The sequence below is a fragment of the Colius striatus genome, chromosome W, assembly GCF_028858725.1.
Source record: "Colius striatus isolate bColStr4 chromosome W, bColStr4.1.hap1, whole genome shotgun sequence".
NCBI classification, from domain to species: domain Eukaryota; kingdom Metazoa; phylum Chordata; class Aves; order Coliiformes; family Coliidae; genus Colius; species Colius striatus.
The window spans coordinates 113,592-133,518 of record NC_084789.1 but is presented as its reverse complement, the minus strand read 5'-3'; the positions used below and the strand labels follow the sequence as shown (position 1 = coordinate 133,518).

At 54.0% G+C, this 19,927-nt stretch overlaps 1 protein-coding gene across 12 annotated transcripts in view; it reads left to right on the top strand.

Annotated features, from left to right (window-relative positions):
• The first annotated feature begins 6,960 nt into the window (after nt 1-6,960).
• Nucleotides 6,961-19,927, top strand: part of LOC133628614 (protein NYNRIN-like) — a 28,702-nt gene continuing 15,735 nt past the window's right edge. For 3 of the 12 annotated variants that reach the window (XR_009820765.1, XM_062017012.1, XM_062017003.1), the window contains exons 1-7: nt 6,961-7,086; nt 7,452-8,286; nt 10,812-10,959; nt 11,351-11,491; nt 11,571-11,781; nt 11,979-12,128; nt 19,584-19,807. The gene's annotated coding sequence lies outside the window, so the exon portion shown is untranslated. Of the gene's footprint in view, nt 7,087-7,451; nt 8,287-10,811; nt 10,960-11,350; nt 11,492-11,570; nt 11,782-11,978; nt 12,129-15,033; nt 15,061-17,654; nt 17,729-19,583; nt 19,808-19,927 lie in introns of those variants that run through there. The other 9 variants (XM_062017007.1, XM_062017004.1, XM_062017005.1 and 6 more) reach the window with 9 other exon arrangements.

The following is a 19,927-nucleotide window of genomic DNA, read 5'->3' as shown; positions in this document are numbered from 1 at the left end:
TCTGCTTCATTAACTCAGCTACGCAAATTAGGATGCTGGCTTAGCAAACAAGGTAATCAAACCTCAATAACATTAGAGGGCTTGATTAGTGATGTAAGTAGTATTAGACATGCCACTTTGCAGAATAGAGCTGCTATTGATTTTTTGCTTTTAGCCCGTGATCATGGATGTGAGGATCTTTTTGGAATGTGCTGCATGAACTTATCAGATCGTTCGGAATCGATTCATGCCAGTATACAGAAATTGAGAGGAGTGTCCCACTTACAGGTGTCAGATGGGTGGAGATGGTTAGACAATTTGTTATCATCATGGGGAATACAAGGATGGTTAATGTCGATAGTTAAAATGACCATGTTTATTTTGCTGATCATCGTAATCATATCAATGATTGTACCTTTGATTTTGAAATGTGTAACTACTATGATTGAAAAGGCTGTAAAAGGTGTCTGGCTGGTCCAAGAAGAAAAAGGAGGAATTGTAGCAATGCACCTGAAGGAAAATGGACATGTGGCCCACCCAGACTTTGGTTATATGAAACCGTAAGTTGCATGAGGCTCAGACATAGGCCTCAGATGCAGGCCTCAGACTTTAGCTATATCAGACAGTGAACAATGTGCATAAAGAATAGTCAAGGACAAGTTGCTTATTAGAATGTAGATATGAAGGCAGCTGTGCACGTGGGAAAGAAACTGTGTAAGCTTAGAATAGAAATTGGATAGAGAAGGAATTAGGTAAAAGAATGTAGAAACTGCTACTATCAATATACTAACATAGTTAAGCTTAACAAATTATATTCTGCTATTTGGTGCGTGAACAGAGCATGATAGACTGCGCTATCCAATCATAATAGAATATATCATGTCAAGTCATTGTTGCTGAGCAGGGGGAGGCTGTGCTGGGGACGGCTCCCAGCCCTGAGCAGCCCTGGCATTGCAGCCCCTCTGTGCCCCATGTCCATGGAATGGCTGCTGCCAGCGAGCCACAGAAATGGGCTCCTGGCACCAAGTCAGCCGCACTTGCTGGCCCCAGCCTGCCCAGCCCTGGGGGCCCCTCACTCACCCATCTGCAGCAGCTGCACCTCGGTCACCTCATATGGCTCCAGCTGAGAGCTGCTCTCCTGGGGAGCCCCATCCTCCTCCCAGGCTGTCCTGGGGCGGCTGGGAGGTCTCTACTCATCCCTGTGAGGAGCCCTCTCCTCCTCCCAGGCTGTCCTGGGGCAGCTGGGGGGTGTCTGTGCCATCCTGCAAGATGGAGGCGCGTGTGGGTTAGTAGAGAGGGCAGCTGAAGGCAAACGGCTCAGCAGTGTGTGGCTGTTGGGGGCAGCAGGCAAAGCCGGGGGCTGTGCTCAGGGTCTCCTGGGCAGCTTCCTGCTCCTGCCCTCTCCTGAAACTGTCTCATCAGACACTGCAGGGCCATGGCCGTCCTGGCTCTGGGCTGTGCTGGGGCCTGGGGTTGTCACACAGGCACCATTGTGACAGGGCACCAGGCGAGAGGGGCCCCGTATCCATGGTGATGGGGACCCACAGGGGGAAGAGTCCCAGTGTCAGGCCCTGCGCTGTTCTCTGGAACCTTCCCTGTGGATTGTCTGCTGTCGATCCCTTCCTGGGTCAGGGCTCCTCCCTTGGCCAAGGCGGCACTTGCTACGTCTGCTGCTGTGTGCTCGGGACAAGGGCCTTGGAGCTGTGACAGGAGGGCTGTGGCAGGGGAAGGGTTAAGAGAAGTCATCCTTATGGGGTTAACTAAGAGGGCTTCGTTAAAGCTCAAACAGTGCTCTAATGGTAATTATTAATAAAGGAGTGAAAATCAAATGGTCACCAGGTGGTGATTAAGCAGGGATTGAATGGTAGTTAAACAGGGATTTGACAGCCACTGAATCACCTAATGATAGGGGCTGGAAAGGTCCTACAGAGCTCATCCAGCCCAATCTGCTGCTAGAGCAGGTTCCCCTCACTCAGGAGGCACAGGAACATGTCCAGGCGGGTTTGGAAACCTCCCGAGAAGGAGCCTCCACACTCTCCCTGGGCAGCCTGGGCCAGGGCTCCCTCACCCTCAGAGAAAACAATTTCTCCTCATGTTCAGGTGGAAATTCCTGTGTTACAGCTTGAGTCCATTACTTTGTCCTGTCAGTGGACACTTCAGAAAACAAAGACTGTCCCTATCCTCTCCACACCCACCCTTGAGGTATTTATCAGCATCAATAAGGTCCCCTCTCAGCCTTCTCCCAGACTGAACAGCCCCAGGTACCACAGCCTTTCCTCCTCAAAGTGATGTTCCAGTGCCCTCAGCATCTTAATGGCCCTGTACTGGCCTCTCTGCAGCAATTCTCTGTGGGGATGAAAATGGACAACCGCAGAGCAACTGGTGTGATTGATACGAGTGCTGTTTATTGCTTCCATTTGCCTACCCTTTATACTATGTTAGTCACGTACCCGCCGGTTGTCAGTCATGTAGACGCGATCACATGAAGCTGAATTGGTTACTCTACACAAAGCTTAATTGATTATTCAGTTCTGTTGGTGCGCTGTGCATATATATTTTACTCTATACTTATTGGAAACAGTTTGCCAACCTTGGACCCTCAAAGTTTCATTTTTGTAACTACTCAAACACCACCATTATTGTACTTAAACACCAGCTTCTTTGTGTTGTAGAACACACCATCTATTGTTAATGCCCCATCTGTTTGGCCTTTGATTACTTTCGGCCTGCACTGTAGTTTTCCTAAACTAAGCAAATGTCTTTCCCCTTAAACTAGGTACATGTCTGGCTGGTACAAATCATGTCCTCTTTCACTTAAATGTACACCTACAATTCTCTGTCTCTCTTCAACTGCAAAGACAGAGCTGGATGCAGGACTCTGCATGTGGCCTTACCAGGGCCCTGTGACCTGCTTCTCTTCCAAATCTAATGGGAAAACCTCCAGATTCCATGAAATATGTATCAGCCCATACACAATAGGTCAAAAGTGCCCGTAGTCAAATTTGGAGAGATGTAGCACTAAAAATGTCTTTGAACAGTGATCATGAGAAAAAGATGCAACAAAAAAGCAGGACAGTTGTAAAGATCGCTTATTAAAATAAACTTCTTACACCTATTATTATTGTGTTTACCAGGGCACGTGTCTCCCTTCCTCACATGCACTGTTGGATTCCCTACCTCACACTGTGAACTTGCTCATCTGCAGCCAGCAAGGCAGAACTTTTGTCCCCTCCTACCCTGCGGTGGTTGCCAAAGCAGCGGCACAGCGAGGACAGTGAGCTCCTGGTTGGGCTGTGCCTGCGAAAGCCCTGGCCCAGCACCTGTAGGGAGAAAGGAAATGGAGTGAAAGCCCTGGAAGAGTGACCAGCATCACACACTGCTGCTGTCAGTGTAGTGACTGAAATGCTGGGAGCTGGGCTGCCTGGTAGCCAGTGCCCCAGGGCTACAGCTCCCACAATGCCCTGGAGCCTCCTTCCTGCTGTCTGACCCTGCAAGGACACCAGCCCCTGGCCTCACAGACTCATGGCAGCCTCCCTGGAGCTGCACAGGTCCAGCCCCAGCAGGAGCCGGAGAGACTGAGGAGCAGAGGGATGTGGCAATTTTGGGGACTTTGGGGGATTTTGGGGGGATTTAGGGGGGTTGGGGGCAATTTGGGGGGGTTGAGGGGCTGGGGGGTATTTTTGGGGGGTCTATGGGGGGCTTAGGGGAGATTTGGGGTGAATTTGGGTCTTTCTGGGGTGAAGAATTTGCCTCTTTTTTTTCCTGGCTGATTTTGGGGGCGTTTGAGCCATTTTTGGAGGTCACTTTGATGCTTTTTGGGGTGAATTTGAACCTTTTGGGGCCAAATTTGGGTCTATTGGGGATTACTTTGGGGCCTTCTGGGGGGCTTTTTGGGGGTGAACTTGAACATTTTTGGGGTGAATTTGGGATGTTTTGGGGACAAAAAAAAAATCTTTTTTGCTAGATGTATTGGGAGCTATTTTTGAGGTCATTTTAATGCTTTTTGGCATGAAGAACCTTTTGGGGACAAAGAATTTGGGGCTTTCTAGAGTGAATTTGGAGCTTTTTGGCTGAAGAATTTGGGGTCTTTCAGATCGAATTTGGGGTCTTTTGGGGGCAAATTTGTGTCTTTTTGAGGTGAATTTGGGTTTTTCTGGGGTGAATTTGAGTCTTTTGGGGGTGAAAATTCTGCTTCTATTTTCCTGGATGATTTTGGAGTGGTTTGGATCATTTTTGGGGGTCACTGATTCTTTTTGGGCTGAACTTGACCCTTTCTCTCCATCTCCCCCCTCCCTCCTCCTCCCTTTTCCCTCCCAACCCCCATCCTTTTCCCCCCTTCAACCTCTATTTTTGGGGACCTCCTCTCTCCTTTTTCCTTCCCCCCCCCTTTTTACCCCCCCCAGACTCCATCCCAGGGGTCGCCCCTCCCCAGCCCCGAGGGTGCAGCAGCTCTGGGACGGATGCAGAGGTGATGACTACGAGTTGGATTCTGACCTGGTGAGTTGAGTTTTGGGCTGAAAAAGGAAGGGTTTGGGGTCAATGATGTCATGATGATGTAATGATGATGTCACTGAGCCCCCCTCCCCACAGTGCAACGGGTGGGATTCAGCCGAAATGTTCCGGTTCAAAGAGGAGAATTACGGGGTACACATGACAGGGGGCTCTGGGGGAGCTTTTGGGGGCTGGGAGGATTTAGGGGGGTTTTGAGGGATTTGGGGATGAGTTTTTGGGGGTTTGGAGAGATTTGGGGAGGTTCGGGGGATTAAGGGGGATTTGGAGGGGCTGGAGGGGATTTGGGGAAAACTGGGGGAGGTTGGGGGGATTTGGTGGGCTCGATGGGGTTTGGGAGTGATTTGGGGGGCTGAGGGATTGGGGAACTTTGGAGGGGATTTGGGGGTGCTAGGGGTTTTGGGGGGATTTGAGGGGGCTGGGGAGTGGGTTTGGGGGGCTGGGGAGAATTTGGGGAGTATTTATGAGTTTAAAGGGGATTTAGGGAGCTGGGGGGATTTGAGGAGGTTTTGGTGGGGTTGGGGGGGAATAGGGGGAGTTTGGGGGGGATTTAGGCTCAATTGGGGGAGCTTTGGGGGCAATTTGGAGGGGATTTGGATGGTTTTGGGCATTTCTAGATGTTTTGGGGGCATTTGGGACCATTTCTGGGCGGTTTAGGGGCTTTTTCCGGGGGGAGATAAAATTGGGGGGGAGAGAGCTGAAGGGGAAGGAGCATGAAATGGGGGAGGAGGAGCTTTAAAAAGGGGGAGGGGGGAAGCTGGGGGCGTAAAATCGGGGGGGAGAGGCTTAGATTGGGGGAGGGGAGCTTCAACAAGGGTGGGAAGGGGCCACTAAGGGTTGCCCCTCCTCCCAGGGCGTTTGTACCCCCCCCACTCCTCAACCCCCCCTCCCCGACCCCCCCAGCAGTAGAGGAGGGGCAGAGGGAGGGCTCCCCCCACCCCTAATTTGGGGGTCTCCTCCTCCCCCAGAGCTGCTTCGGGACCTCCCAGAACGGCCCCAAAGCCCGGGAAAGGTGAGGGAGGACACACAGGACACTCTCCCAGTTTTGGGAGGGGGGATAGGGGGGTAGGGGAGGTGCTTTGGGAACCCCCCTCCCCCCCCCCCCGTTTTGGGGGTCCCAGGAGGGGCTGAGGGGGGGCACAAAAAGGTGGTGGGGTGATGGGGGGGCAGTTGGAGGGAGTGGGGGGGAAATTAGGGGGTGATGGGGGGCAATTGGGGGTTGTGGGAGCAATTGAAGGAGGGAGGGATGTAAGAAATATTGATGTTGCTTTTGCAGGAATAGAGAAAAAAAAATTAAGACAAAGAATTTTTACCATTATCTGTTTCTGTGTAATGTTAACTAGAGTCTTAAATCTTAGGACTGTAGGGGAATGGGTGATAAGATACAAGAACCAGACATCCCCTGAGGGAATTGTAGGCGCCTCGGGAAGTTGTAAAGCTTGGAATACCTAATCAATGGGGAAACAAGGGATAGGGAATGAAAAGCCGAATATTGTATCTATCAGGTGTGCCTACTAGCTAGGACACCTGCTCTTGCAAGAACGCTTAATAAAAGTGCTTCACTGCAGAGTCTGACCTGAGTCTTTATCGAGAAAACTTTTGTTTCTTACAGGGGGGCAATTGAGGGATGGAGGGGTATTTTTGGGGTGAAAAAGGCTGGATTTGGGCCTTTAACCCTTTCCTCCCCGGGAGAGCGGGCGTCTACAGCCCCCATTACATCTCCTACCTGCCCCCTCTCCTGCACTTGGGACTCCCCCCCCCCCCTTGCAGGTGACTCTCAGCCCCCTCATCCCCCTAAAGCCCCCCTCCCCCCCGTTTAACCCTTTCCCTCCCCACAACCCCCCAGATGTTCCCTTACGCCGTCGCCCCTTCCCCACAGGAAAAGTTTCAGGGGAGGCAAAGGTGAGTGGGGACTCTCCCCCCCAACCCCACCCCCCAAATTACCCTTCAATCCCCCTCCCCCACATGCCCCCCACTTCCAAATCCCCATCCTCAACCCCAAATACCCCTCCCCCACCCTTAAACCCCTCCCCAAAAGGCCTCACCCCCCATTTTCCCCTCAATGCCCCTCCTTCACCCCCAAATCCCCCTACCCCCCCAAATCTCTCACACTCCCCCCCCCCCGGGTCGGTCCCGCAGCGCTCAGAGGCCGCTCCTCACCCCTCCCCCCCTCAGCCCGTCCCCCGCTGCTGCCGGCGGCTACTGGAGCCCCCACCTTAGTGGCCCCAGGGGCTGGAGCTCCTGCCCCTCCCTTCCTCCTCCTCCATTTACGGGCCGCAGCAGTTCAGGGCCCAGCCCCCCCTCGTGCAGCCCTTCCCCCACTGCCCCTCGCAGGTGAGGAAGGGAGGAGGGGCGATATGAGGTGATGGAGGGGCGATCGGGATGGGGGCCCAAAACCCCTATTTGGGGGATCCCGCCCCTCCCTCTTCCTGACGCCCCTCCCACTTCCGGTTCTTCCGCCCCTCCCCTATGCCCCCAACGCCCCCCCACTCCAGCGCCGTCTTCGCAGGGATATGGAGTCACCCACGTGGGGCAGGTGGGGGGCGGGAGTTGAGGGCACTTAGAGGAGCATTTGGGGAGCAGAAGAGCTTCTGGGAGGTAGATGGGGGGCCGGGGGGTGACTGGGAGGAAGTGGAGGGCAGTTGGGAGGGCCTGGGGGCATCTGGGAGGGGCCTGGGGGGGAGTTGGGGGCACTTAGAGGGGTATTTAGGGGCAAAGAGGGGTCTGGGGGGCACTTAGGGGGCGGGGGGACAACTGAAGGGGCAGAGGGGGATTTGAGGGGCTCTGGGGGGGGTTGGGGGGGCACTCGTGGGTCTGGGGGGCGGTTGGGGGATCCTGGGGGTAGTTGGGGGGGCACTTATGGGTCTAGGGGGGTGCTTGGGTGGGATTTGAGGGGGGGTTGGGGGTCACTTATAGGGCGCCCCTCTTCTGACCCCCTTCCTCCCCCCACTTTCTCCCCCCAGTCCCGTCGCAGCTCCAGTTTCACTTCCCCGGCACCTGAGACCCCTCCCCCAGTCTTTGCCTCACAAGTTGGGGGGGGGGAGGAGGGGGAGGGACCTTTTCCTGCCCCCCAAGTGGCATTTGGGGGGGAGGAGGAGCATTTTCTGACCCTTAAGTGGGGGGAGAGGCGTGTGACACCTCCCGCCCCTCCGGGGTTGTACTATTTATAGTGGGGAGGAGGGGCTTTGGGGGGTGGGGGTGGGGCACAAAAACGACCCTGAAACGGCCCCCAAAAGAAACGTCTGGAAAACAAAAAGTTTCTAATTGAAATGAACCAAAACCAGCGACTTTGAGACACAAATTGGGGGGAGGAGAGAGGTCTCAGAGTGGGCTTATCTTCCCCTGAGAAGAGGCGAAACTGAGAAGAAGTGAAACAAACAAAATGGAGTACGGCCTGCACACCATGAGAACAACAACCGCCTCAGCAAAAGTGCAGTCTCATTGAGACCGCTTCATTTCCAAGAAGCAGAAGTTAAAAACATTTCCTAAAAAAGGCTGCGGCCTGTGGTTATCAGGAAAGGCCAGACCGAGGGTCAAGAGCTTGTAACTATTGTTTGAACCCTATATCTTTTGTGTGGCGTGTAAACCCTATAAAAACCCTTTCCTACTGAGCACCAGGGTCACCTCCTCTGACTCCTGCGTGAGTTACGAGACGGCCCGGAGCTCCGAAATAAACCTCACCTCGTGCGTTTGCATCAAGTCGGCTCCTCGTTTTCCTCTGAGGTGTGCGTCTGCCTGGGTAGAGGAAAGCTTCGCCTTTCACCCCCTCCCCTCACAGGCAGCTGCTGAGGGGTTATTGTGAGTGGGGGTCTCTGAGTGGGTGGGGGTCAGGGTATGGGGCACACGAAGGAGCAGAGCCAGGACCATGTCCTCCCCTGGCATCACCAGCTTCCGGGGCCACAGAGGTGTGGGGCTGGGTGTGAGGCAGGATCTATGGGTCAGGATGTGTGGGGCAGGATCTATGGGGCAGGTTGTGTGGGTCTGATCTGACCTGCAGGGCACACAGGGCTGAGCCCACGATCACCGGGGTTGTTCACATAGACCAGCACGTGCTGCACCCCCACCTGTAGGGCACAGATCCACAGACCTTGTCCCACACATCCTGCCCCACACATCCTTCTGCCCCATAGAGCCTCCCAGATCCCTCCCTGACCCATAGGTCCCCCCCACACCTGCCCAACATCTCCTCATCCCCCTGCCCCATAGCTGCCCCACATCTCTCCCCACTCCTGCCCCACACCCCACCCCACAGCTGCCCCACCCCCTGCCCCACAGCTCCCTGCCCCTCCCCCTACCCCACACCTGCCCCACCCCCTGCCCCATAGATCCCTGCCCCCCAGTACCTGTTTGGCCAGCAGCAGATGTTCCCTGCTCTGGGCCGTCCAGGGGGGCTGTGCCCAGGATCATGTTCTGGGGGCACTGGCCCCACAAGTGTGGGGCAGCTCCATAAGTGTGGAGCAGCCCCACAGCCAGATGATTCAAGAGTTTTAACCCTTTCTCACCCCATCCAACCCTCCCAAATCCTCCCCAGCCCCCCAAGTGTGAGTCCTGCCCCATAAGTGTGGGACAGCAACCCTTTCTCACCCCATCAACCCCTTCCAACCCCCCCCCAAAACTGACCCTGCCCCCCAAGTTGTGGCTCTGCCCCATAAGTGTGGGGCAGCTCCTCACTCAGACAAGGACTCTCTAGTTAAACTGAGAGAGTTTGAACCCATTCTCACCCCATCCAACCCCTCTAATCCCCCCAAACCGACTCCCAACTCTCTCAAATTGAGTCCCAACCCCCCAAATCACACCAAAACCCTCCAAACTCCCCTCAAAACTCCCCAGACCCCCCCCAAACCCCTTCAACTCCCCAAATTCCCCCTGGACCCCCCCAAAACCCCTTGATACATCCCAAATCGCCCCACCCCCCCGAACGGCTCCAAAACACTCCCAAATCACCCCAAACTGCTGCCGAAATACCCCAGATCCCCCCAAATCACCCCAAAACCCTTCCAAAGCCCTCCCAAATACCTTGACCCCCCAAATCCCCCAAACTGCTCGATATGCCCCAAAAGTCACCCCAAGCCCCCCCAAAACTCCCCAGACTCCCCCAAACCTCCTCAAATACCCCCCCAAACCCCCAGTTCCCCTCCCAACCCATCCAAAACAACTTGATACACCCCCAAAGACCCCCCTCAGGCCCCCTCAAACCCCCCCATCCAATGTTCAAGCGACTTTATTAGGGGCTGCCACAACCCGGGGAGAGGGGTTCTAATTCCCCTGCCCCCTCCCCAAATATGAGGCTTTTGGGGGGGGATTAGGGGTGCATTGAGTGGTTTTGGGAGGGCTTTGGAGGGTATTTGGGGGGGTTTGGAGGCATCTGGGGGGATTTGGGGGTGTATTGAGTTGTTTTGGGGCAGTTTGGGAGGGGCCTGGGGGGGAATTAGGGGAGTTTGGGGGGTCTTTGGGGGGTATCAGGTGGTTTGGGGGGATCTTTGGGGGTATCAGGTGGTTTCAGGGGGTTTTGGGTGATGCCATGAAGAAGCCAGTCAGGACTCAATAGCCAATGTAACCATGAAGCAGGGATTCTTTATTGCAGCGCTGGGGAACACAGGGGGATTTTTCCACCAAACGTGCCGTGCCCACCCCAGCCTTTGGATTTTCAGTTTATATTTACAGCAAACATGAATATTCATCACATTTCCAGGAAAGGACCCACCCATAGTCCCTTCTTGGTCCACCCAAGTTACGCCTCCATCACGCTTCTTTCAGTGTCCTCTTGTTTCCTTCAGTGGTCATTAGGGATCGCTGTTGGATTAAGATCCAAACTTTCCTTGCAATATCTTTACTCCTGGGACCTTGAACAGGATGAAAACTGGCCTAAAACCTCTGCCATCCCAGATAACAGTTTGTTTAGGACTAAGCAGGCCTTGTAATTATCAGTGGTGTACAATGTCCAAATGTTCAAGTGTAGAACTAATGTAAGAGCTTCGCCATAATAATTTTGTTTAGGTACATACCAGTCTTGAAACTATCAGTGCTAAGCAATAGTTGTGTTACAAGAAATAGCTGTGTTGTTCCAACAGCTCTGTTTGTGGGATTACAAGACTAGCAGTTTCATAAAACTATATGTGTGATCTTCTAACTAATACTGTAAGTTTTAATAAGCAAGCTTCCATAACCTAAACTTACCGATCTACCTATGAATCAGGGCCCCGGGCACCCCAAGCGCAGGAGGTGTCGGGGCAGGGCTGCAGCACAGGCTGGCAGTGCTGAGGCCGCACGAGCATGGCACGGTGGCTGCGGCAGCCCTACTGACAGAGGCTGTGGTTCTGCAGCGCTGCCCTGGCCATGCTGGAGGGGATCTTCTTGGCGCCCGACCCTTTGCATAGCGCCCTGAGGGAGGTGATGGATGCACTGCGGGACTGGTGACCACGTGGGCTGTTGGGCTCTGCCCTGGAAGACGCCTGCATCTCTCCCTTGGTGGTGAGTGAGGAGTCAGTTCCCCCGTGCCTGCAGCCTCCTTCTGCGGGCTGGAGTGCTGGGGCTGGGGCAGGGCCAGGGCTGGGAAGGGCTGGGAGCCAGAGTCAGAGCAGGGCAGAGCTCTGCACAGCCCCTGCACAGACTGGGACCCTGGACACATATCAGCGCCAGCGTTGGTGCCACCTTTGTGCTGGCTCTTGCTGCCCCATCACCCCTCAAAGGCATCAGGGCTGGGAGGGCAGGAGGAGCTGGCACAGACATGAGGCCCCAATGGTCCCAGCCGCCCCCAGGACGGGCTGTCTGCCCCGCTGCCCTGGCGCTGAGATGCCGCTGGGAAGTGGGAGCCGCATGGAGCCCGTCCGGCTCTGCCGCTCCCTCACTGCCATCTCTCCAGCAGCTGCTGGCCCATGCAATCAGGGCTGCAGAGGACTTGGAGGAAATGTACTGAGCCTGGAGGTTCCTGAGGCATCCCAGCACGCTGGTGCTCTCCCTGCTGCTCAGAGGCCTCGTCACCCTGTCGCAGGACTCCAAGATGGTGAGCAGCGTGTAGTCAAGTGACTGCGGGTCAGGGGGGATCTCTCGGTGCCTCACACACACGAGCCTGTGTGTTTCAGACAGGCCAGAAACATGCAGGTGCTGCTGCCAGACATGATGGAGATGCTGCCGTGTGCCAGTGCTGACATCAAGCTGAAGGCCCTGGCTGTCTTCAGGAATGTGCAGATGCATGAGGCCAGCCCCGTCGCTCTGAAGCTCTCCAAGGAGCTCCCACACCTCTTGGATGATGTAAGGAGCTGTGGAGCCTGAGCCCCACTGATGGGCACTCTGGTAGGATGGCTCTGCTCCCCTCCTTGATATATTGGGTGGCCTTTCACAGGCTGGGGCTCTCCAGCTGCGGCTGCAAATGTGGCCCACATGAGGAGCTGACCTGGAGCTTCTCCCTTCCTATGGGCCACATCAATGCCCTACTCATCTGGGCAAGGGAGCAGCTGTTGTTGAAGTCCTCCTGTCCTGCTCCCTCCCAGGAGTCCAGCCAGGTGCAAGAGGTCTCCATCAGCCTCTTTGGAGACATATTGCACACGGTGGAGGGGAACAGCAGGAGTCAGCTGAAGAAGAAGGTGTGGAAGAGCCTGATCCCACTGTTCTTCCGTATGAGTGACAAGGATGTGGCCGAGGTACAGATGTCACAGCATCCCAGTGGTGTGAGGAAGGGTCTGCTGGCAGCACAGGGCGGGCTGGGGCCTCAGGGGCTCAGGCTGGTGGCAGTCAGCCTGTTGGAATGTGTGTCCCCTTGGGGTCTCACTGCCTGAGGCAGCAGGCACAGGTCAGAGCTTCCCTCCTGCTCTGCAGCAGGCCCTTCCTGCTCCTGCCACTCAGCCCTCCTTCCACACAGCCCCCTTAGGAAAGGGCTTGTTCTCCAGCCTGGGGCATGGGAGGGGAGATGCTGCCATAGGGGCCCTGGTCCTGCCTCCCGGGATCAAAGCTCTGCTGCCCGCAGCCTGGGCGGGAGCAGCTGGGGCAGCCACAGCCGGTGATGCCCGTGGGAAGCTGCCCGTGGGAAGCTGCCCATGGGAAGCTGCTGCTTCCCTTCGAAGCGGCAGCGAGTCTCCGGCAACACATCGCACTGGGCAAGAGCGGTTTCAACTTCAAGAGCGGCCAGAGAGGCTCCTCCAAGTCAGGCAAATGTGAAACACCCCCAGAGCAGTCATGGGGCAGGGGAGAGCAGGGGAGGGGATTGAGGGAGGTTTGGGGCTGGGGGGGGGTTTGAGGTAGATTTGGAAGCGTTTAAGGGGGAGTTGGGTAGGTTTAAGGGATTAAAAGGTGATTTGGGGGGGTTTGAGGTGGGTTTATGGGGGGATTGAGGGGGGTTCAAGAAGGATTTGAGAGGGTTTAAGGAGGATTTGAGGGGGTTTAAGGGGGACTTGGGGGGGTTGAAGGGGTTAAAAGGGGATTTAGGGGAGATTTGGGGCATTACAGGAGGTATAAAGGGGATTGAGGTGAGTTTAGGGGGGATTGAGGGGGATCTAAGGGGAGTTTTGAGGGTTTAAGTGGTTAAAATGGGATTTGGGGGGGTTGAGGTGGATTTGGGGGGGATTGTGGTGGGTTTAGAGGGATTTAAAAGGGGATTGAGGGGGGTTTAAGGGGTTAAAAGGGGATTTGGGGGGTTTAAGGGGGACTGAGGGAGGCTTAAGGAGGATTTGGGGAGGTTGGGGGTTTTAGAGAAGATTAAGGGGGATTTGGGGGGTTTAAGGGGGATTTGGGGAGGTTTAGGGGCAAAGGACAGGGGTTTGGGGGGTTTAAGGGGTTGAAAGGGGATTGAGGGGGTTTAAGAGGGATTTGGGGGGGGTTGGGGGCTTTACAGGAGGTTTAGAGGGGATTGAGGGGGGTTTAAGGAAGATTTGAGGGGGATTAGGGGAGCTTTAAGGGGTTAAAAAGGGATTTGAGGGTATTTAAGAGGGATTGAGAAGGATTCGGGGGGATTTGAGGTGGTTTTCAGGGGATTTAGGGGGGATTTGGGAGCTTCAGAGGGTATTTAGGGGGATTTAAGTGGTTTAGGAGGGGTTTACAAGGGGATTTGGGAGAGTTTAAGGGTCTTTAGGGGGACTTGGGGGCTTTAGAGGCTCTTTAGGGGGGATTTTGGGGGGTTTAGGTGGTTTAGGATGGGTTTAAGAGGGGATTTGGGGAGGTTTAGGGGGTTTTGGGGGCTTTAGAGGGCCTTTAGGGGGGTTTAAGGGGTTTAAGAGGGGATTTGGGAGGGGTTTTACAGGGATTTAGAGGGGTTTGGGGAGCTTTAGGGGGTCTTTAGGTGTTTAGGAGGGGATTAAGAGAGGATTTGGGGGGGTTTAAGGGCTTTAAGGGGAGTATTTGAGCTGGTCTTGGGGGGTTTAGGGCAGGTTTAACGGCTTCCGGGGGGAATTGATGTGGTTTTTGGGGGTATAGGGGGGATTTAAGGGGCATTTGAGGTGATTTTAGGGGGGTTTAAGTGGTTTAAGAGGAGATTGGGGGAGGTTAGGGCAGGTTTAAGGGCTTTAGGGGGGATTTGAGATGGTTTTGGGGGGTTTAGGGCAGGTTTAAGGGCTTTAAGGGGGATTTGAGGTGGATTTGGGGGGTATGGGGGGTTTAAGGCGTCTAGGAGGGTGTTTGAGCTGGTTTTGGGGGGGGTTAGGGCAGATTTAAGGGCTTTAGGGGGAATTTGAGGTGGTTTGGGGGAGTTAGGGGGCATTTGAGGTGGTTTGGGGGGGCTTTAGGGGGATTTGAATTGTTTTGGAGGGGTTTAAGAGGGGATGGGGGGTTTAGGGGGAGTTTAAGGGCTTTAGGAGGGGTTTAAGAGGGGATTTGGGAGTGATTTTTAAGGGCTTTAGGGGTTGATTTGAGGTGCTTTGAAGCCATTTGCCCTTCAATCCCTTCAGCTGCCCCACACTGGAGGCTCCTCCCCACCCTTGGGTGTCCTCGCCCCACCCTTGAGGGTCTTCACCCCACTCTTGGGGTGCTGCCCCACACTTGGGAGGCTGCCCTACACTTATGGGGGGAGGTTTGGGGGGGCCTTTGCAGTGAAAGGTGACGACCTGCAGAGCATCAAGAAGGGGTTAAAAGTGGACCTGAAGGAGTTAAAGGTGGGGCTGAAGAGGTTAAAAGTGGCTCAGAAAGGGTTAAGCATGGGGCTGAAGGGGTTAAAAAAAGCTTTGAGGGTGGAGCTCGTGGCTGGAGGTGTGGCCTGTGCACAATGGGCATGGTCTTTGTATTTGGGGACTTGGCCTATGAAGGCCCCGCCCCCTTTACCCCTCCATTAGACCACAATAAACCAGATCTATGGGTCTATGGGTGGATCTATGGGCGGTGGGCGGGGCTTATATACTCAGGGGTGGAGCCTATTCCTCAATGGGCGTGGCCTCTGAAGCCCCACATCCTTTTATCCCCCATTAGACCACAATAAGCTGGATCAATGGATCTATGGGTGGATCTTTGGGGCTGTGGATGGAGCTTATGCCTCCGGATGGAGCCTAAGAGTTGGGGGCGTGGTCTGTGCATTGGGGCGTGGCCTCTGGAAGCCCCGCCCCCTCCCTTTTCTAGAGCAGAAAGGGGAGAAGGCTGACGACGAGAGTGGTGGTAGGTCTGGGGTGTCATGGTTTGACATGATAGCCTTTTCTGGTAAGGGGAAAGGGATTGTGGGTTCAAGCCCCATGTTGGGTGCCAATAATGACTTGGGGAAGAAAACAGAAAATAATTTAATCCCACATCAACTAAAACATAACCATAAAACCCCAAAACATAACCAACTGTCATGGTTTGGCGCAGCTAGCACAGCAGCACCACAACAGTCTCTCGCTCGGTGCCCCCATTCACCCCCACCCTTGTTAGGATGGCGGAGGACCAAGCGAAATGGGAGTAAAAAGATAAGCAAGGTTGTTGTGGATTAAGACAAGGGCAGGGAGGGCTCACTGCCAATTACGGTTTCAGGCAAAACAGACTCCAGTACTAGACTTAGAGAGGAAAGTAGGAAAGTTTATTCTACAAGAAACAGAACGGAATAAAAGCAAAAAGGGAGTAGGATGATGAGAAAATTACAACCAGCACTTTAAGTTCTCCCTCCCCCATCCTTCCTTTCTTCCCGGGCCCAGCTCACTGCTCCTGATATCTCTACCTCCTCCCTGCTCAACTGCTCGGTGGGGCAGGGAATGGGGGATATGGTGAGTCTCTCACAGATGGGCTCTGCCGCTTCTGTCTTCTCAGATGAGGACGACTCCTGGCATTCTTCCCTGCTCCAACACGGGGTTCCTCCCCCGGGACACAGTCCTTAACGAACTTCTCTGGTATGAGTTGTTCCCAACAGCTGCAGCTTCTGCTGATACAGGGTCCCTCACATGGGACACAGTCCTTGGTGAATATCTCTGGCGTGGATTCTTTGCCACGGTTGCAGTTTCTGCAGTTATAGGATCCTTCTCTTGGGACAAGGCCTCTTCTGGGCATATGTTTAATGAGCTGCTTTGTCGTGAGTTCCTCCCCACAGTTACAGCTGTGGATATTGGGTCCCTTCCTCGGTACACGGCCTGCTCTGGCCATAGTGATAAAAAGGGTCCTTCCTTCGGGAAACGGCCTCTTCCGGCCATAGTTTTAAAGAAGAAAATCACTGCATTTTGCTTGGGGTCTGCAGTGAAGTGGTTGGTTCCCCCATACAGGACACGGCCTCCTCTGGCCATAGTCACTGTCCCTGGCTCGGGGCCTTTAATGAAGTGAATTGCTGCCCCTGGTCTGGGGCCAGCTTTATCAAAATGAGTCTCTACCGCTGATGCGGGGTCTTTAAAGAAATGAAAATAAATCTCAGCTTCACCAGTCCTCTCTGTAGAATGCAGGGGAGTCTCTGCTCCAGCACACCTCCTCCTCTCTTTCATTACTGGCCTTGGAGTCTGCATGGTTGTTTCTCTCACTGTTCCTACTCCTTGCACCACCACCAGCCAAAAGAAGAAGAAGGAACGGGAAGAAGAAGGAGGAAGAAGCCTCCTCTTCCTACTTCTTCTTAAAAAGTGATTGTGGAGGCGTCTAATTGGCTCAGCCCCAGAAGTGGGTCTGGCTCAGAGCTGGGGAGAGTTGCGAGCAACTTCTTACAGGAGCCATCTTTACAGCCCCTTCCCCCTTACCAGAAAAGGCTATCATGTCAAACCATGACGGGGTTAAAGTGCTGAGGCTAGGGGGAAGGAGTCAGGGGATGAGGGGGATCTGCTGGAGGACGACGAGCCTGAGGAGCATGGCGACAAGTTTGAGGGGATGTATGGGGCAGGTTTAGGAGTGTTATGGGGGGGATCTATGGGGCAGGATGTGGGGCGGGTTTGGGGGGGATCTATGGGGCAGGATCTATGGGGCAGGCTAGTACAGCCCCTTCCACCTGCCCCAGAGATCCCACCCCCCTGCCCCATATATCTCCCCTCCCGCCCCATAGATCCCTCCCAAGACCCCCTTTTAACCCCTTCAGCACCACTTTTAACTCCTTCAACATCTCGCAACCCCTGAGACCTGGGCGGGCACAGGGCCTGGCCTTGCTGCAGCGCCAGCTGCAGAGCTCGCAGGAGGCACGGCAGCGGCAGGCGCTGCTGGTGCGGGGGCTGCAGTCGAAGGTGAGGCCGGGCCGCCATCGCGGGAGGGAAACGCGCGGGGCCTTCCCCGGCGCTGCTGCAGGCGGGACGGTGCCGAGCCCGGAGCTCGGGAGAGGCGCCGGGAGCGGCCTGGCCCGGCCCAGCAGGTGCTTGGCCCCGGCCCTGCCGCCTCCCAAGCCCCTCCTAGGGCTCTGCCGTGTGCCGCAGGGGCCTGGCTCGCAGGCTCCTGCGCTGGGCTGCTCAGATGGGGCTGTCCTGGACCAGGGGTCTCCAGGCAGCCCAGGCAGACGGGCACTGTGTGGTACTTCTGGCATAGACCTGCACTGTGAAGGTCGTGTCTGTGTTGAATGTGTCTTGGTGTTGAGCAGAAAGCAGGGCTGTGAGCTAGAGGAGTGTTACCAGGTTGTGGTGATGGGAGATGTCACCTGCTGTGACCATAGTTCTTGGTCTTAAAGGCAAATGCTGTTTGTTGGGCACTGAAGGGCAGTCACACAGGAAGGCTCATCTGTTCAGTAGTTCCCAAATCTCTGTCTACAGCAATAAAGGTCTGTGTGTTTGCAGATTCAGAGTAGCCAACAGAAGAAGAGCCTCCTTTCCCAGTAGCCTGTTGTAAGCAAATCTGACACTGGTCTTGGAGGGGCTTGTTTTTGTCTTCCTTCACCAAGACTGTCAGCCACCTCTGCAAGGTGAGGTGATGAATTTGGATCAATTTGCTTTGCTGACAGCCCCTTCTGCAGGAGAAGAGTGAATCTTAGAATCTTAAGGGTTGGAAGAGACCTGGAAAGCTCATCCAGTGCAACCCCTCTGCTAAAGCAGGACCACCTAGAGTAGGTCACGCAGGAACTCGTCCCAGCTGAGTTTGAATGTCCCCAGAAAAGGAGACTCCACAGCCCATCTGGGCAGCCCCTTCCAGTGCTCCCTCACCTCAGCAAGGAAGGAATGTTCCCTTCTTGGAAGTCATCTGTCAGGTGTCCTGAGGACACTTCTGCAGTGTCTCTTCAGTCATCAGTGCCCCTGTTGGGATTGTTATTAGAGAGCCCTGCTGATGGTGGTTGTGCTCTCTCCTGTCTGGAAGACTTGTACAGAGACCTTTTTGTCTTTGCATCTTTAGCTTTATGACAGCCACGTGAGGGGTGAAGGGATCCGGCTGCTGGGCCTGTGGCAGCAGGCAGTCTCCTTCCACTGCCTCTTCCTGGAGATGAAGAGTGCCACTGAGTGAGGCCCTTCCCACACACACAACCTCCCTTGGCCACTGCGTCTGGAGCTTCCACGTTACTCCCCTTGTGTCTAGAGATGTGATTTCTCCTTGGGCAGTCTGAAGCGGTGCCACTCAGCATGCTTTAGGCTGTTTTGGGGTTCCTTTTGTTTGATGCTGGTGTTCAGAGAAAACTGAGGGGCTGGGGCTACGAGCACTGCAAAGGCCCTAAGCAGAGGCCTTGCACAGGGGGGTGTTTGGGCACAGTAACACAGACACGGGTACATGTGGGCACGGTGGAAGAGGCTCACCAAAGCTATACATGAAGCATGTAGAGCAGTCCCTTTAACAGAATGAAGAAAATCTCCCTTCCAACCCTACCATTCTATGATTCTATGAAATCGCTGCTCCTGATATTGAGATCATTTGTGAATATAATTTTTTTTCCTTCTCATTTTCATTTTGTGTTTATTCAGATGAGCTTATATCCTCTTCTTCCTGCACCAATGCTGTTGAGAGAACAAATAGCTTCTCTGCCCTGTTCCTGCATTTATCCAGTTTATTTTTCTTAGTTTGATACCTCTTTTTCTTGTCGTGGTGTTCTTGGACTTTCTGAGGTTCCTTTCTCACAGTTGCCTGCTACAAAAACACAAATAGTGTAGCCATAGGAGTCCATTCTTCTGCTGGATTACTGTCAGCCATTTATCTGATTTCATTATAGGCTTTCCTTAATGTGTAGAATCTGCACAACCTACTATTTCTTTCTCGTGTTATTTCATAGAATCATAGAATGGTAGGAGTTGGAAGGGACCTTTAGAGATCATCTAGTCCAACCCTCCTGCAGAAGCAGATTCACCTAGATCAGGTCGCATAGGAACATGTCCAGGCGGGTCTTGAAGACCTCCTATTTGTGCTTTTTTTGTTGCTATTGAAGATGTCATGAGTCTCATAGCAGCCCACATGGTGGCTTAAAGTTGATCCCCTAGGTACAAAAGCTGGGGACCTTGGTATAATTCCTTACACCTATTGATGATAATTAGGGCATGTCAGTTAAGACAGAACAGGAGCAACAATTAATGAGAGTAATTGAAGGTCCTTGAAACCTTATGGCTGCCCTTACCTTTCTTTCTTATGTCTGTGGAGAAAACAGACTTCTTCCTCAACTGTCCAGTAGAGTCACTACTCAGCTGTCAAGGTGTGTCCTGATCCCAAGGTGTCAGACGAATGACAAGGAAGATGTCACCTTTCCTGACAGCTTTTCCTTTTGCGCAATTACATGCTTCAGAAGGGAGTCAGCTGACAAAGATGGTGGTGTGAGCATTATCTCTGTCTTTACTCTTCTTCAGAGATTTGGCAGAGCTGAAGGCAGAGCAGATGAGGCTCTCTGGGTCGATCCTGGTGAGCTGCTCCAGCCTGAGCTCTAGGGTGCAGCTCTGGCAGTGTGTGGCTCTGGGAAGTGCTGCCCTGAGGGATGGAGCCTGGCAGGAAGTGCAACAGGAAGAGAGCCAGAAGCCTTGTGAGGGGAAACACAAGTGGAGGGGGACCTGGAGAAGAAGGAGCTTCAGGACAGGTAAATGTGTTTTAAACTTTGCTGTGACAAATGTTTTCTTTTGTGGCAGCTTCTGGGATCTGTAGATGTGCTGTATTCACATTTAAAATGCACCCATCCTGCATAGCCTTGTTTCTGTCC